A 19575-nucleotide genomic window follows, 5' to 3' on the forward strand; every position below is an offset into this window, starting at 1 on the left:
ACTCCTGAAGAAGTTCCTAGAGAATTAAAAAATGCATGGACGGTGATGCATTTTGAAGGGATACTGAGCACAGTGTTCGAAATCGATGATTTTGCGATCAAAATCAAATAACTTTTTTTAAGGTTGGTTCTAGAGGTTTGGCGTGTTCTACAAAGTTTTTCTGCATGTTAAAAGGCGTCTTTTGATAAAATGTAATTAATGATTAATTCCCCCTAGAAGTGAGATAAAAAAGTTGTTTTTTTTTTAATAAATTAGAAGTTTGATGTCTTTGGCAAAGTGGTAGCCCATAAAAAGAGAAAAAAAATCGTAGATTATGCCAAAGCTCCACCTCTTATGGTTTTCGAGATATGGAGCGTTTTGTGCGAAGTACCCCCAAAACTATTTTTTTTTTCAGTGTAGCTTCAACAGATAAAATTCTACAGTTTCGTGACCTTCTACAAAGTTTTTCCGTCAAAATACACATATCTTCCGAAGATTTTAAGTCATTATAACTTAAAACAAAAAGTTATAGGCAAATTTATCATATTCGAGGTGTACTTACCTTAAGTAACTATTTTCAGCGCAAAATGGCGCAGATGGCGCAGTCGGTAGTTGAAAGATCAAACATTTTACTATTACTTGGGGGTGGAAACCCTCGTGGGCAATAGTGGGAAAGGTGGTTTAAATACAAGGCAAAGTCTTATTATTTTACTTGTAATACAAGAAAAAAAATAATAATTAAGAAGGCCAGAAGGCAGAATTCTTGCCAAACTTATAGAAGGAATTTTAGCAAGAATGTCCTTTGCACGATAATTAGAAGAAAATATGTGAAATAATAATGCATGCTTATAGACGCAATAGGGAAATCAATTCCTTGGGAGCATTATAATGTAAGTGGTGCTGAATCCTTGAGTAACCAGCTCAGATTTTACCTTGACAGCACTGACTTGGAGGCCCGCTGTGAACCGCAGCCTCCACACCCCCTAACTATACCACAGCGACATACTTTCTTTACTTTTCACTTATTGCTATCCGCTTAGAACAACGTTCTCACGGGAAGGAATAGATTTATTGACGCTCATGTCACTGTTCTTTTTTCATAAACAGCATGATAAAATGTGATGTTGGCAATATTTGTTGTTATTTGTTTCCTTTTTTCTTTGTGTATACCGTCGTGCGGGGCTTCTTTATACACTTTTTAATGGTTTTTCAACTTTATGACATTATAAATCCCAGAGTAGTGAATGTATTTCCACAATATTTACACATAATAATTGTGAGTATGTATGTAGGATGCATGCAAAATTTGAACTAAATCCATCAATAAACAAAAAAGTTTCCAATACACCAATCGGAGACATCTCATATAGAACCAAAGGGGGCTACTTTGGACATTTATAATTAAAACAAAGCTGCAGTTAAAATTCCGGTTTTATTTAAAATACTACTTTGTACCAGTACTGTTGTATACTATATCATACATGATTTCAATAAATATATGCGTTTTTAGGTGGTTCTGTGCTACCTTTGGTATTATGAGCAGCGCGATATTTTAATATAGACTTAAAGGCTGTCTGGGGGCCATCAATCCTTTATTTAGATTAAACGGTCATTTATACAAATATTCGATTGTATATGCTACGTCGATACTTTTTGCACGAATTGAGCAACCCTCTGAAATTTATGAACTGTAGAAACAATGCTTACAGAGCGAATGTTCTGATACGTTATGTATATTTTTATGATTCATTCGATGTTTTTTCGCCTCCTGACAAGCAATAAAGGGTTTGTTTGAAAAACAATTTCAACCAAATGAAGGGGAAAATATTGCGTCATAATAGTCTCAAAGACATCAAACAGATTTGAACCATGCTTCAAATTCAAAAAATCCATATTCAAAAGTGTCCAAAGTAGCCCCGTGTTTCAAAAGTAGCCCCGCACGACGGTACCTTGAATACCCCTACACGTTTATCTTCCTAGCTAAACACAAATTGCATGGCATCAAAGCCTTCAATATGTAGTTTCAGAGTTCTCAGAAACACAATCTTCCCTACAAGATCCTCCGCAAAAAGGTTATAAAACAGCACAGCCAGTAACTCGAGCAGGAATGAATAACTGACACATAACTGGAGCATACCGAAGTCAGGTATCATACCAAGACAAGGTATTGGTAGGTTATCCAGGTATTGAAAATAACTTATTTTGGTATTTTGTAAGTATTGATACAATACCTCAACGAGTTATTGGTTTGGTGTTGAGGACTGCTTGAGGTATTATTCAATTATGGAAAAATCGCTATTTGTATGGAAAAACCGCCAATTATTATTTAGGATGGCAATACCTGATGTCATTATTCATGCGTTATGCACAGAATACACACCAGTTATTATTTTAGGTATTTTACCTCTTATGCAGGGCTACTTAATACCTCATTCAGATTTTAGGTATTCGGTTTTCCATACCTGAGTTTGGTATTTTTTAGCAATTTTCTCCTGCTCGGGAAGTGTAGGAAGTCCCCAAAGAGCTTGTGCATAAGTCGGTACCCAACCGACCCACACGCGTGTCTCAAGTACCACCCACGACCATCTGGAGGATTTGGTCCTAATGATGTCTTTTATGTACGCGACTCATAAGTAGTCAAACTCAAATCACCCCAGCCAAACGCTGCTGGAGGCAAACATGTTATGAACCAAAAAAAAAAAAATAACTTATGTACGTAACCCAAAATGTGAATGAAGCCAGTCCGCGTGAGTGTTTTACGACGAAAAGCAGCGTCGTTGATGTGACGATAATGAGATACCGTGATAATGGGTCGACCAGACGACGATGACGACGACGGAACCCCAGCAATGAATCACGACTTCTTTCGACGATGCAAAATGATGCTTTCGGGAGGCTTTTCGAGAGCAAGATTAATGTGGAAAATTGCCAGAAATTAATTGTCGTAGATTTGGGGCTTTATCAAAGGGATCTGGGGTGCTTCTTTGATTGCGTTTGCGGAAGTGAAAATAACTTCTCTTTTTCCGTCTTTACTCTTTCTTTTTGTTTTTTCTTCTAACTGAGGCAGGAACTGCTTCTAAGCTCTTGTGATCCAGGAGTACATTTACTGTTCATAATTTACAGTTTTTTTTGCCATTTTATGTCCAAGGAAATACATGGAAAATAAACGGTGTGGTAAAAGTAAACCCCGTCGCACCCATGTATATCAACAGCTTTTTCACAATTTTTTTACCCGTAGTCCCCGCCTGCCCGAACAAAGCAGCACATTATTCCAACATAATTCAATTTTGATGAGTTTTCGTTTCCAGGGCAGACGTTCGTAAAACTTCGGAATGACTTGGTGAAAAACTTTTAAGTATCGCATTGCTTTGGCTCCCTTCGTTCACCATGAAAAGGTCTTACCCGTCCCATCTTTAAATTTTGTTTTTTTTTTTCTTTAAACATTCTAAAAAGCAGTATGCCGAATTAATTCCATTTATAACAGATCATTCGAAGTAATAAATAAACCAGGAAACATAATTAACACTAATGAAAGCGAATGCTTAACTTCATACGAACAATCATTATTCACTAAAAGCCGAAGAACACACGATTCTTTTTTTGCACGGGTCTGGTTTTTGCTATAACTCAGTTAGTTTTGAACCGATTCTCATGAAATTTTGTACACTGATAGTACTAATCGTGCCTACATGTGTATAAAGTTTCATGAGAATCGGTTGAAAACTGATTAAGTTATAGCAAAAACTAGATCCGTGCAAAAAAAGAATCGGGTGTACAAACGTAACTTGCGCCATAAAACATTCTTGAAGTAACATGTATATATTCTTTATTATCTCTGAAACAATCTTCAAAAATGCCAAACGAACATAATACATTCTCGAAGTGAATTCTACACTAGAATCTGCCGCCTTTCAGTACAATCAATGGAAAGCAAGAAAGACAAAACAGTCGACTTTTCATAATTTTTACTTTACTTGGATCGGCTCTCATCCTCCTCGGGGCTTGATTCATTGGATTCCTTCAGCAGAGGTTGAAAAAGAAGATACCAGAAGGGGAAGCCAGGATGAGCAGCCAGGGTCTGAAACTTATATTGACCAATATTTTTCCTGTAAAATTTCGCTCCGAGGGAAAGCGACGTGCTCTGGAATTAAAGCATTTGCTACGGTTTGCTTTGCTTGCTGGAAAGTCGAGTAAAAGAAAAATCCTAAATTAAGTGTGTGTATAAGTGCAGAAGTTTTCCCAAGTCGCTCCGACCGGGATAAAAGTTTCGGGAGAAATTTATGAAAGTCAGAATGGTGGGAGGGGCAAAGAGATTGTTACTTAGAGTTAGCAAGCAAACCTGGAATGGCATCTTCTAGTGGCATTACATATTCATATTTTTCTTGTGGCAGGTCGTTTTGGTCAGTGTAAAGAACATATTAGGCTGAAATTTGATTTAAAATGCTCATTGAATATTGTTTGAGTAAAATAATGAAACATGATGAAGACACAATCTCAATCGAACATTCAGAGCCCTATGAAAGCCTACGACAGCCCTGCCGATGACGTTCATCATCATCGATGAAGCGACTGTGCTGTGTCATCGGTGATGCCACTCTGTTTCGTACTAACACGCTCACACACCCCCGTTCAGTATTGAATTAGGCTGACACAAATTTGATTTTCTCTTTTGTCACCCTCTCCCTTTTATTTTTTTCCGAACTCGTAATTTTGAGAGGGGGACAAACATAATTTTTTCAAGAATTTCGAAAGTTTCAGTGTGATATCAGTAAATTAAATTAATCATTGGTATTACTACAAGGTAAAATTGCTTCAAACTTTAGTTTTTGATAGCATGCTTCTGAGCTGAGATAATAGAAAGTGAATGTAACACTTTGCAAGTGAGTGTTTTCATCCATGTCCATGTATTGTCCATTTTCGGAGACATTTCTTGTTAAAGCTGACCCTGTTCATGTCAAGCCTACCCGAGTAGAGGAAAAAATCTCATTGATAGCATATTTTGATAAGGAGAGCATAAAGCAATATAGGTATGAGAGATAAAAGTACTTAAAATAATATCTTAAAATTACTTCTGAAATATCATATTTAGCTCTTATAAGATCTAACCAATAATAGCGAGCTATACGTTTGATTTTCAAATAACAAATTTTGATATTGGTCAGATGTTCCAGGAATATTTGTTTGATATTTATTTAAGATCTTTCTTCTCGTATATCAATCAAACAAATATCACGCTCAGTATCCGGGTGATGCAATTGACACCAGGTACGAGACGAGTAGAAGAAAAAGTAATAACAGTTATGATACCTGTAACAAAGTTATCTTAAGCACTCCGGCTGCAATTCATGGTGGCTCCCAAAGAGGAGTATCCCACTGACCTTCAGTGGAAGTTTATGACTATGTTTTGCACCAAAACTAACTCAGCTTGAGCAGAATTTGTCATAAGTTAACTGATTGGCTTGTGTTAGATGAATAGTCTCCATTTGAACTTCTTTACCCGTTTGAGTGTTCCTTCGCAAATTTTGTGAATTCAGGCATCCCCGCTCAACAAATTGGGGATCCTTTACTAAATTGGTTACGAGCACATTTCACGAATAGCTCGTGTCCATTGGCACTCCAAAAGATGATGATGAACCAGGGATTGTTAGTGGAATACCTGTAAGTAAAAAGAAAATCGGGTTAAGTACTGTTCCTTTTAATTCCACTAAGAATTTGCATCCTTTGACAGATACGTATTTCGACCTCAACTGTAAGGTCATCTTCAGTGTCTTGTACGTCGAGTCAAGTACCAGGCACTGAAAACAACCTTACAGTTGAGATCGAAATACGTATCTGTCAAAGGATGCAAATTCTTAGTGGAATTAGAAAGAAGAGTACTTAACACGATTTTCTTTTAAGTTCTTATTTCAAAAGAATTTCATGGTGGTTTTGTTACTACAACGCCCTCCGTTGTGGTATACCATAACAGACCATAACCATTGATTAAAAATAAAGATTAGGCTCTTTTTACGCTTATACATTTCACTGTGCCCTTTTAAGGGCACTGATTAAGCCCATTATGGTATGGGCTATGAGCACTTAGTTAAGCTTATGCGTTAATTGCCTTTTCTAGGGTACCCCTTCCTTTTTCATCGCCTTTCTCCTTCCTTATCTCCATGGTGGCTCCCAAAGAGGACTCTCCGATAGTACGTAATTTAGTGCATATTTGCTCCAGTAGATGGAGCTAGTGACCATAAAACATTTGGCATTCACAGGTGTGGCGTTAACTGTCATTGCCAGTACCATTGCGCTCGTGTTGTGAACACCAAGCGTGGTTTTGTAATGTATAGTGTGCCAAGCATAATTTGAAATTATTTTTGGATAATGTGCGGGGTCTTCGGAAAAGTTGGTCAGAATATCAAGTGCTATTCGATGATGAACCAGTTGGTTCTAAGTTTATCCGCTAGATGGTGCTTATGAGTCTTACAAATGTTAAACTTCTGCATCTCGAAAATCAGATTACTTTCAAGGAATTTCATCTTTAGCAAAGTTTATCACCACTATCCGACAGCTCGAACGAGGACAGCTGTCCGAAAATGAATTATGTGATTCTAAGTTTAAATTCTAGGAAACACTAGTCAGCCTCAGAAATACTAACCTTCTGTATCTAAGGAATCAGATCACAAAAAAAAGAATTTCGACTTGGGCAAATTTGATCAGAGCATCCAGAACTATCTGATGATGAATTCAAGCCTAACTTTACGAAACTCAACCATAAACCCGCCATAAGACTAAAGCGGCCCATCCTAAGATGCTCTTGAAGAGTTAAGTTTCTTTTGAAACTTGTTGTACTCCCCAAGACATCCTCTAGGCGAACTACTCTCTTCCTGTAGAACTCTTCAAGTGCACGATAAAACGACAATTTGTCAGTGTTGTTGCTGATGCAGCTTTTATGTCGACAGAAAAGTTTGGTGAATCAAATTGAAAAAAAAAAAACACAATGAAAATGACACATTATTGTACTTGGGATTAATTTATTACACAAATTGGAAATATTTCCATGGTGTAACAAGGATAATAAATGCCAAGCAAAATTCATCGTATATATGTTGTAAGATACTTCCAAAACTTGCAACTAGCTCCGATTATAATGAACGAATAAAATATTGAAAAATATTATTCCTGGCCATGAAAACATTGTTTATGAGTTTTCTCAACATGGCTTCCATTGGAATCCTGGTCGGTGGTCGGTCCATTATCGGTTGTTTTAATCAGCATCACCATAAGATCGTCTTAAATTTCTTTCAACTCATGCCCGATTTAGGGGCATAACTCAAGAATACTAGGATTTATCGCGTTCTCAAAGCAGCCAGGTTGGCCTCCATCAAGAACGTCTTAAATTTATTCCAACTTAAACAAGGGTAAGGAGTATTAATCAAGAGTACTCAGGTTTATAACGTTCTTGATGTAGGTTTACGCAAACTCCGCCGAGAACGTCCTCGAGTAGCACACATGTTCTACAATAGTAAATGCAACTCCTGTATGACTGTAGCTGGTCATATAAGAATTGCATATGCTTTTCTACAACATTTCTGCTAATAGGGTCATAAATCGAGTATGCCAAATTGTAAACAAACACTAAATTATCACACCGTGGTGGATTTTGTGAACCGTCCGTTCAATTTTATTATCCCAGGTACCGTTTCCAATCAGGCAGACATTTTCCGAGAACCGGCTTCGAGGCAGTGCAGCGTCTCATTCCTCTGGTCAGCATTCCCAACAGGTAAGTAGGGTATATGGATCATTCCTTGGCCTAATTTGCAAACCGCCTTGACAATTTTGACCATAACTCATGAATTAATAGCACTAGAAATAATATGTTGACCCTATTACGCACTCTAGGCAATGCATGTTTCACCAATTGGAAGTAAACTAACGTAAATATTCAAGAATTTACTTAACTAAGTTGAAAAGATTCGATGTGATGGTATGCAACGTTGGTCTATGGTACAAAAATTGGCATATTAGTGGATACAACGTTGGCCTATTGCTTTCCATGCACTAGAACCACTTATTATCTCATTTTTTTCAATATTTCTGCTGAGGTATTATCTCTGTTTGTTCACCAATCATACTTTCAAATTACATTTTCGTTGCCAAATTTTCAAAAAACTATAAATAAATCACTTAAACTAATGTTCTTTCTTTTTTAGTAAAGAAAACAATGCAACCCGATTATTGTGTTATATTTTTACAGTCACCGCACACAAAATATATTTTTCTGTTCGTTCTTTCTGGTTCTTACGCAAGCAATGTTGTTGGCGTGACTTTATCGGTGTTTTTGACGTCACTTTACTGATGGGCCAAGATTTGGGTACATTGTGAAATAAATGTCCTCAATATTCGGCCCACATGTAATTTGTAAAATAGTTATTATTCGTTGAAAAAAAAAACATACAAATTGAAACTAGCATCTTTGACCGTCGCATCAAATGTTCAGTTATTGAAAAGGCAATTCGAAATATTCCAGAATGATGCCATTTACGATCATATGTATAGACTACCCACTAAGCCGAAGAATCATGGCGTCTACAAAAGCTAAACAAAGTGACATTTTCATACAATTTCAATACTCCAAAGTGCTAAAATTGAAACGAAATGTTACAGTTGTTTGGCGCAAAGCTTTTCCGATATCCAGTTCGGCATGTTTGTTTGAGTTTTTAGTTAACGTTAAGATAGGCCGAACGAGGGGACTATGCCAACGAAGCATCCCGATACCCTAGTTTGTTGATTTAGCAGGTCGATAATTTGACCCCCGATTGCACGGGAATCGACGTCCTGGATGACCAAACAACCTCATTTCGGATGCTGCAACCGGAGAAATTTGGCACGCCAAGAAATCAGCTACTTTCTCGAAGTTTTAAGTACCGTAAGCCGGGGTGAAATTGATCATTTGGGTACTAATTGTAATAGCATACCAGAAACTTCTAAGCGTTGTAATAATCTCAAACTTCTTACCTTATCTTGTCTAGAGCTGAGTTTAGACTTTTATTTGTTTAGAAAAAAGTTAGTTTTGCCTTATTTTTTTTAGAAATTTGAAATGTATTTCTCACTTAGCTGAAATCGTTGCTTCTAAACAATCGATTGCCACTTGAACTTCCCGTAATTTTTTTGTTTTAACATTTTTGTGGAGACTTGGTTGGAAAGTTATGAAACTATTCTGAATATGAAGAAGTTGAAAAAAATCTTTTTTTGACGAAACAGTCATTTATTGTAACAGAAATCACTTTTTGCCTACCTTTAGGCGTTAATAGGGAAATTTCCAAATTTAATTTTGCATTTTAATTGTCAAATTCACTAGTTGCAAGAGTTTTGATGCGTTATTCGGGTTTAGAAGAGAAAAATTAAGTGGATAAGGTAATATTTCTTTTTAACCGATGCTTAATTGTATACTGATCAATTTCGCCCAAAAGTGACATCTTAAATTTTTTGATTTTTGAAGTAATTTAACTAAAAGTTTAAATTTGTTGAACAAAGTTCTGTCACATGGTTTCATGGAGATCCACTGGGTTCTGATTTTACAGAAACTCTTTTGGAAATATTTGAATTGTCACTAATGTTATCCTTAAAAGTTGTTTTAAAGTGATCAATTTGACCCCGGATTACGGTACTATTCGAATAATATAAGTAATAATCTTCATTCTGGTGTAAAAAGAAATCTGATTATGAACTAATTAGATCTAGGTTTATCCGATAGGTCCTATTACTGAGTATTAGAAATTTCTGCAGAATTGAATCAAATAGAAAAATTTCAGTTATATATTAAGCAGTTACGAAGAATATAGAAATACTAGTTTTTTTAAACGTTTCATGTGCGTATTCCCCACTAAGTATTTGAACAAAAATGTTAACGTAGGTTCCCGTATAAATGATAACGATGATTTCTTTTTAAGATAAGATAGCACACTAAAAATAAGACGTGTTTAATGATTGTGACATTCGGGCTTTAATGGGTTAATAGTTCTCTCAAATAAGTGCCGAAATAAGTGTCGTTTTCAGTGGCATTTTTGAAGGCCAAAGTTTTGTCATGTCTATAAAGATACTCATTTTTTTGTGGCCCGTCACGAAAAGATTGTAGAGTATTTGATGGAATGTATGATATTTTTTTATGGAAATGCCTAAATAGCACCTTTTCGAGAAAAGCGTTGAAAACTGTCACCGTGGGTGGCTCCCAAAGAGAAACACCTTATAGTAGGGAGGAGCTAATTTTAAAAAATCTCTCCGGGATATGATTTCCCAAGTGGAAAGTGATCTACTGATCGAATTAAGTGAGCTGTACAAAAACGAGCGATGACGGTTGATGATTAGGGTGGCGCGAAGGGCTTAGTGATTTTTTTGCTAGAACAAACCTTCAAAAAACATTTAAAATTTAATTTTCAAACATAACATTTCTAGATTTATCGGTGATTCTAGAAACCAATTGGACCAAATTTGTGCTCAAAATTTCGACATCTCCACTGGTTTTCGAGACATTTGGGAAAAATGACATATTTTGGTATTCAATCCAAAAAATACCGAAATACGACATATGAAATATGGCAATTTTATTGATCAAAATATGATAAATTCCCAAAACACACTTCGAACATATATAGATTTTTCATGCATTTTTTGTAGTGAATACAAAACCTCAAGCAAAGCTGCATATGAAAGCCTCAGATATAAGCTGTAACACAAAAGAAAATAAAAATGTTTCATCATGTACATATTGAGATGTAATATTTTAAAAAAATGTTCTGAAATCTTATAAGCTCCTGTCCATGAACTACGTAGACGTAGGGCGGGGGGTAAGGGTCTGGTCAAAGTCTACGTTCCACACAAATTTCGAAAATTTTGTATGGACAAAAGTCTACGAGACGGGAGGGGGGTTCTGAGATGGCCAAAACCGAGTCTGCGTAGTTTATGGACAGCGCCTAGGTTTTACTAAAGGTTTTATAACTTTTTGAACTTTCATTTGATATTACTCAAAATTTCAACAAATAATTTTCAACATATAGGTAACTTAGAGTTTGATTCTTAGCGGATTTGATTCACCTTTGAAAAAATTGTAATCATTTGAATAAATAAAAAATGTGACTAAAATTTTCCTCTACGGACAATTGTTTGATACACTGTGTGTAAAAATATGTGCTAAGAAAAATTCAGAAATAGTGATAATGAGTGTTGCTGAAAACACAAACTGTACTGGTCTACAGTAAAACAAAAATACTTCGACACAAATTAACACTTAGACGCATACACATTTCACTAGTTTCCAATACCTTATCTGATCCGTTCATCGCTCTAGCACCTCTCACTCATACGTAAAACGAATAAATCTGCGTAGTGAATTGCAGTATATCCTGCTGATCCATGCTCGAATAAAAACAAGTAAGTTTTCCAAAACAAAAATGGAAAACTTACATGAAAAGCTTAAATTTCTAAAATTGGGAACTTTCAATTTTTTTAAATTTTTTTTTTTTTGGTTTCCTCTAGTATTCACTCTTTTATTGAGGTTTGTGAGCATAAAGCAAACCAGCCCAAACTTTGACAGTTCGGTGCGGAAAGCCAAAATTAATTAGGTGGCATGGTACTGGAAGGCAAGTAATTAGAACTGTTGGTTGAGTAAAAAAAAACTTTCACTATAGCAAGCCAGCAAACGGACATAAACCACGTCAACATCGACTCCACCAACCCAAAACTGACTTAACGCTGTAACAAAACTTTTTGAACCTCCCTCGCTAAACGTACCGTACGATCATTTTGCTTGACGATGGGCCAGTGTAGGCCTGAACCGTCGCTTGTCCAGTAGCCTTTCGTATTCGCACTCTTTCCAACCGGGATCCCGGTTGAGCCACGACGTTGTAACGAAAAGAGTGATTTGTAGCAGATTTATTTCTCAATAAAGGTACAATTGTAATTTATGGAAAGAGTGCGTATACGAAAGGCATCCGGAAAAGCGAAGGTTCAGGCCTACACTGGCCCATCGTCAAGCAAAATGATCGTACGGTACGTTTAGCGGGGGAGGTTCAAAAAGCTTTGTTAAATTGCACACAACTTAAAAGTTTGTAGCATTGAACTATTTTGGGTGCTTCTGTTTCTCTGTGTATAGACGTTTCTTTTCGATTTTTTATGAGTAAAGCATCAACGATTCCTTAACGTTGATTTTTTTAGTATATCTATTGCTATTCCTATAATTTTTGATCATCTATATATATAAAAATGGATTTCCGTCTGTCTGTCTGTCTGTCTGTCTGTCTGTCTGACCGCTATGGATTCGAAAACTACTGAACCGATCGGCGTGAAATTTTGTGTGTTGGTATTTTTAGGACCGGGGAAGGTTCTTAGCTTGGTGTGAGATCTCTCCGGTCTCTGGAACGGGGGGCTCCCACACAAATGACCTTACGGGGCACTTCGCTATGGAACTGGATGTCAAAAAACACAGTAGGCAGGCAGTACGACGTTTGACGAGACAGCTATGTACAATCAAAATTCCAAAAGTGTGTAAGCAAGATTATCTAATTAGGCCTATTTACTCACTGCTGCTGCAGACTACCGCCTCATTGCTTTGGCCCACACGGCGGCTCCTGCACTACCGTGTGGCCGGAATTTCGCCGCCGGGGCAGCTCGGGAATGGAATGGCGGGTTGTTGCAGGATGGATTCGGGCATCAGGCGTCTTGCTTCTTTGTCGTAATTGGCACGGCCCACTACGAGACCGAAACGACCGTGACGAGAAGGGTCCCTCCTTTACGGTTAAGGCCAATGGCCTGAAGCAATCGTCTTGTAGTGGACGATGGCGGGTCTTTTGCTATTAGACTCGGGAGCCATCTCGACTCCCGAGCCGCCGTGTGTGACCGTTTTATTACGGATACGAGGTCCTAAAGTGGATAACACTTTTCCGTCAGGTGGGCCAATGGAATTGAAGTTGTTGCAGATTTACCTGAACGGAGGTAGTCCGGATATTCAATCCCTATCCCTTCCTTAACAAAAGGGGGGAGGGAGCTTAACACAATTGTTTAAGTTTAAACTCTACGGATCTACAATACACTCGGTCTGACTCACACGGACGCCTGGTTATATTTGGCTCCCTTACGTTTAGGGCCGGAAACTACTTATCCGATCGGTGTGAAATTTTGTAGGTAGATATTTTGGGCCGGGGAAGGTTCTTAGCTTGGTCTGAGACCTCTGCGGTTTCTGGAACGGAAGGCTCCCATACAGATGAATTTCAAGTCACACTGTTCCATTTTCTTTATGTATCAACTGCTAAAATTTACAACATACCTAAATGTTTCCTTCTTTTTATCGAAGGTTTTTCTTTCGATTGGCTCTGTTGTGTAGTTTATGGCAGTTGAACTGTGAATTCTATGGTCAAGGTGTCCGTTTAAGTTACATTGATAAAAAGTTGGTTAGTAACCAAACTACCAAACAGCATTCTTTATCTGAGACAAATGTACCAAATGGAAGATAACGTGCCTTCGGAGCCGGGCTTTCGATGTTTATACAAATGAGTTCACATACTCTTTGGAGCCATACAACTAATTATTTAATGAAATGATCAACAAGATTTTTGAACGGTTCAATTTGTCCTCATGGTGGGTAGCTATGCTCATATGTAAAAAAAGTTAAGAAAATTAACAAAAACATTAGAAAAACTGTGAAAGAGCAACAATTAAAATGGGCAATACAAGGTATGCCGGGTCAATAATTTGTAGTTTAGTAAGCAATTCATATAACGTGATATTTTCTTGCTAAACTATCATTACCACATAGGAGAGTATGTATACCAAATAAAAAGTTATTCCGACTTCAATTGCATTTGTTATTTAACAAACAATTTTTGAGTATCCTTTTTTGACCCATTCTCACCCCCAACGAAGGTATATAAAAATGAGTTTGAAGTTCCTTGGCAACAAAACTCAAGAGCGGATGGACCGATGAGCATGAGTCTTGCATGGTTGGATTCGTATTCGTGGTGGCTGTGTTTATATGTACAAAAAGTTACGAAAATCCACTAGAAAAGTAAAAAAAAATGATAAAGTACTGATTTTTTATGAGCCGGGAACAAATTCGGCGTGATCAAAATTTAATCAATCTAGAGTGCGTTGCTGCAATGACCTCAACAGTTGTCAAACAACCACAGCTTGGCAAGTCAAAGTTTGCCGGGACAGCTAGTCAATATATAATGCAATCTTTTGAAGGATTCACGGTTGCACGTGCTACAACGGATTGGACGTACGCCATCCGCCAGGTGTTGCAGAAATGCCGCGAATACAACGTGCCCACACATCACTTGTTCATCGATTTTAAATCGGCGTATGATACAATCGATAGAGACCAGCTATGGCAGATCATGCACGAATACGGATTCCCGGATAAACTGATACGATTGATCAAGGCGACGATAGATCGAGTGATGTGCGTAGTTCGAGTATCAGGGACACTCTCGAGTCCCTTCGAATCTCGCAGAGGGTTACGGGAAAGTGATGGTCTTTTGTGCTTGCTGTTCAACATTGCGTTAGAGAGTGTAATTAGGAGAGCGGGGATAAACACGAGTGGAACGATTTTCACTAAGTCCGTTCAGCTGCTTGGTTTCGCTGATGATATTGATATTGGAAGAGTGAAGCCAGGCGAATCGGATTAGTCATTAAAGTGTCGAAGACAAAGTGCATGATCGCAAAGGGCTCCAGGGAGGAATCACCGCGCCCGCCACCCCGAATTTATATCGACGATGATTAAATCGAGGCGGTTGAAGAATTCGTGTACTTGGGCTCACTGGTGACCGCCGACAACGACACCAGCAGAGAAATTCAGAGGCGCATTGTGGCAGGAAATCGTTCTTACTTTGGACTCCGCAGAGCTCTACGATCGAGTAAAGTTCGCCGTAATACGAAGTTAACTATCCACAAAACGCTCATTTGACCGATAGTCCTCTATGGGCACGAATCATGGACCCTACGTGCCAAGGACCAACGCATCTTTGGAGTTTTCGAACGCAAGGTGTTGCGTACCATCTACGGCGGAGTGCAGATGGAAGACGGGACTTGGAGAAGGCGAATGAACCACGAGCTGCATCAGCTGCTGAGAGAACCAACCATCGTCCACACCGCGGAAACAGTTTTATCTTGAATTCGTTATAAATTGAAATAAATTATATGAATCTGATGTCTCATTTGGCTCCCACAAAGGAATTCTTCTTCTCGAAAGCTACTAGGGCGTCACCAGGTATATGCTCAACAGTACTCTATTTCAGTCTTATACTACTCTGTAATATGAAAACTCAGTTTGGCTTTCAATCCAAACATCTGCAACTGGCACATTCAGGTTTCACTCTGAATAACAACCAAATCCGCAACGGAAAAATTCAATTCGTTTAAAAAACCGCATTCTTCCAGAACTCATTCCCATGCATTCCCAAAACTCGAGCAAGCCGCCTCCCAATACTGGAAATAAAATCCGCATTGCTTCAAAGTACCCATACTGTAGCAGCCCTTCGGGCTCAAATCGTTTAAGGGTTGAGGGTGGACTGCCGCTTTGGCTTGCGCATTACTTCAATCACGTGCTGCGCTTTCATCATTCATCACCAGCGGACCAGAGGCAGAGCGCGCGTTCCCTACGAATACATCAAACGCCGACTACCAACTGCTCCCGCGTCACCCCACAGGTCCGTGTCCAACAACTTATTTACCATCCAACGCCCAGTCACTAAGGATTGCTGGTGCTGTCCCGCGCACAATATGCCGGTTTACCGGATTGCCGGCCTGCCATTGACAGACGTCGGTTCGGTTTGGTTGGTTGTTTGGTGGCAAATTTCACAAATAGTGCAGTTTGCGCGGCCGTTCTTTGACCTGAGGAGAGTGGCCGCTGGCTGACTGGCGGAATGCAGAGGTGGTTTTTCGTCATATCGACGCACGGTAGACCGAGACTGTAAAACTAGGAGTTCATAACCAAAGCGGTAAATGAGTGGGTATTCTGCAGGCTTATACTTGAGATGTTTACGTAAATATTCTCAGTTACTTATTGTGGAAATGATTATATGTACATATCTTTCTTATTTATTAACTTTTTTATTGCATTTTTTATTTATTTTTTTTTTTGTTTTTAAATTCCATTTAATTTATTTTTTGTTTCTTTATTTTTTTTATTTTACATTTTTATTGACATTTCAAATATAATGAATAGTAGGTACTTCATCACTTCATCACTTAACAATGTCATTTAGGTGTTTCTATCAAATTTGGCTTAGTTAGCCTACAAGCATTGGAGGTTTTTAAGTGGCTATATTGCAGGTAGGCTCAAAGCGCTCATCTGGCGAATTGAGATTCGCTGGTTAAATTCTACCTGAAGCAGTAGTTTATTTTTTTATTTTTTTTTTTTCCTTTTGACAGATGTTGTCTTGGGCGTGCTGGCAACGATTGTATGAATATTTAAAAATCCCCATAATCAAATGCTTGTTCGTCCTCATTTTTCCACTTTGACACACTGTGTGCTGTCAATCGGTGTTGTGAGTGATGGTGGGCGAACGAGCCAGCGATACCAAAGAAGGACTGCAACAACCCCCAACCTACTCGATTTGATGGGAACAAACGAGCAAACGTTCGGCTCGCTGTTTTTTTTTTCGTCCTTTTTGATTGCAGTATTTTTGAGAGCTCCAAATGAAAATCCCACCGCTATCGAATCATGATCATCATCATCATTGTTATATAATAGGCAACTGTTGGAAGTGGTTGGTGTTTCGTGTAGTGGCGTGCATCAGCCCGAATGCCACCGTAATGAAAACAGTAATAACTGCACGATGGGTCTGGGTCTCGGTCGGTCAAAGAGTTGAATGATTTCGCTTTTGGCTGTTCAGATTTTCCCCGGGCGTGGGTGGTGGATTGGCCTGATGATTCCGATTGCGCGGCAATCAAATGGAGCACTTTTTTTTTACTTCGGGTCAACGACTGCCCCGTTGCCGTGCTGTTGGTAAATTGAATTTGATCCGAAGGAAAATGTTGCGAAATGGTCAGCCGTGGCGAAACTCATCAATAAGGCATCAAGGGTGCTAGGTACTCCGTATGATAAATTCGACGCTACTCTTCCAAGGCAAACCCATGACATTTTTCTTGTTTTATTTATTAAATCATGCATGCAAACATTCTTGAAAGAATGTCTAGAGCATTCCTCGAAGAAAACTTCCGAAAAGGATATATGTTTTGAAAACATAGGGTTGCAAAGGGAATTATCGGCAGGTTATTTCTCCTCGCCATGAGGGGTTTTTGTCGGCAGAATTACTTGAAACTAGGTCGTATAATTTAATTTGTTTGGAGAAAGATTGGAGGCCAATGTTTAGTTCAAAAGGTTTCAAAAATAAACCCATAACGAAGAGAACAAAATGGTCGAAAATACGTATGTTCCTCTTTATTGGCAACATATTGAAGAAATTTCTGATATTTTCCATGAAAAAGATTACCAACTGAAGGAATTTCTGAAACCATTCTGACCAGAGGTTCCGATAAATTATTCTTTTCGAAGTATCGTCCAAACTGGCACAAAACCTAATTCTCAGCTTTCTTTTCCTTTAGAGCAAATCTCACAACAGTATTATAAAACCCGAGCAGAAGAGAATATCAACAGCTTAAAAAATATGTTGTTTTGAGACATTATATATGAATATTCAGCATATTTTAAGTTTGCTGTCAAATTTTCAGCTCAATTGCTCATACTCTGAAAGACGGCTTGTGGTAATGACCAACATAAAAATGTTTTCAAATTTACCATGACAAAACATAATCATCGACCAGCACACGCTTCTTGTATGCGTTTTGTTTTCTCCCATTCCAGTCGGTTCGCTAGCAGAGTGGTAGCGTGCGAGCTTGGTGATCTCAAGGTCTTGGTTCAAATCCGGTTGCCAACAGAACCTTTTTTAATTGTAAGTCGGGTCCTAACTAACTAACTAAAGTCTGCACAGATTTAGTAGCGTTGTGCATTTAAGGACAAACCTCTGGAAAACCCACTTCAACAGTGCATCAGAACTTCACAATAGTGCATTTTATAATTCTGTTCTTGCTCACTTGTAATAAGCTTAAAATAAGAAGCTCAGGTGTGTTGTTGGTGTTTACGAAGAGATTTGTGCCCTTAAAATCGTGAGTAGGTGCCATCCCAAGTAACACACTTGTCACAGAAGAGTCACGGCGGCGCAGGTTTTTGTTGCGCAGAAGTCGCTGTGACTTACTTCGAGCAAGTAAGTGTTTATTTGTTAGAGTTAACTCACAGTGACTTCTGCGCAACAAAAACCTGCGCCGCCGTGACGTTTCTGTGACAAGTGTGCTACTTGGGATTGTGGCGGCCATTTTGGGATTCTAACAAGTCTGTCCTTAAATTGACCCTCAGAATAGTAATTTCAACCGCAAGCCGTCTTTTAGTGTAGAAGAACAAAATTACATGTCAAAGTTGGCGTTTTTATATGAAAAGGGATTTCTCTGCATTTTCAGGAACGTTTATTGAGGGGCCCAGAATCAAAGGGGTGTAAGTGACCATTTAGCCGATTTTGAGCTGAGCACACCAAACAATTTTAAGGTTTCAAGCTTTCAGGAACATTTTTAAGATTAGAGAAATTACAATAAATCGTAGAAAATTGGGTCGATTTTGAAACTCTAAACATTTTGTATGGAATGGAAAATTGATTCAAAACATTATTATGCACAAAGTTTTAATACCTTTTAACATTGTCATATTATCGTTTATTTCTGTTTATAAATTATGATCACATAATAAACTAAAAAACTTATGTCGAGTCACTATAGAAAAGCGACTATTTGACCAACAATGAGATAGTTATTATAAGCTTGCTTTCTTGAATTTTTTTGATATTATCAAACACTGACTATTGTTTTTTTTTTGTAAATTGTAATAAGTCTGAGGAGTTAGTCCTTGAGTTGCTTATGCGTTAATGTAGCTGACAGGTTTACGTAGAATAATAAGTTACAATCACAATGACAATTGATAAATTGGTGAATAGAAAGCCGAATTGTATGACACTAAAATCTTCTAACAATCATTACTCAATTACAGTTATCAATAACCACAAACGAAGACTGTCCCTCGCAACCCCCCTGTTTCAGGCTGGTAACCCCCTGGGAAGTCATGAACAATGAACTAGAAGATACAGAATGTTTACTAATTAAAAAAAATGGCGTGTATCAATCAAACTAGTTTTTACGTTTTATTCGTGTATTTCAAAAATGGTTACAAAACAATGGCGTCTTTTGTGGCCGCGATCGCGTATACTTCTGTCCAAAGCTGACGGAATTCAGGATTGCCAACTTGTGTTGTTTCTTCTCTCCTATGGATGCACCGTTCCTCAGGCCATTTAACACCCAAGTAACAAAATTAATTTTATAATGCTTTTGAAGTATTCTTCAACACCTGTGCTTTAAAACCATGCATAATCCAAATTGCTCTGCAAAACAACATCAACTCAACCATAAACCCGCCATAGGACCAAAGAGGATCATCCTAAGATGCTCTTGGAGAGTTGTTTTTAAATTTCTCTTAAAACTTGTTGTACTTCCCAAGTTGTCCTCAAGGCGAATTGCTCT

The 19575-nt window shown here is 38.1% G+C and overlaps 1 protein-coding gene across 2 annotated transcripts in view; it reads right to left on the reverse strand.

Annotated features, from left to right (window-relative positions):
* LOC109623124 (uncharacterized) overlaps nt 1-19575 on the reverse strand; it is a 582257-nt gene that overhangs the window by 409418 nt on the left and 153264 nt on the right. The window lies entirely within an intron of this gene.

Source organism: Aedes albopictus, chromosome 2, assembly GCF_035046485.1.
Source record: "Aedes albopictus strain Foshan chromosome 2, AalbF5, whole genome shotgun sequence".
NCBI classification, from domain to species: domain Eukaryota; kingdom Metazoa; phylum Arthropoda; class Insecta; order Diptera; family Culicidae; genus Aedes; species Aedes albopictus.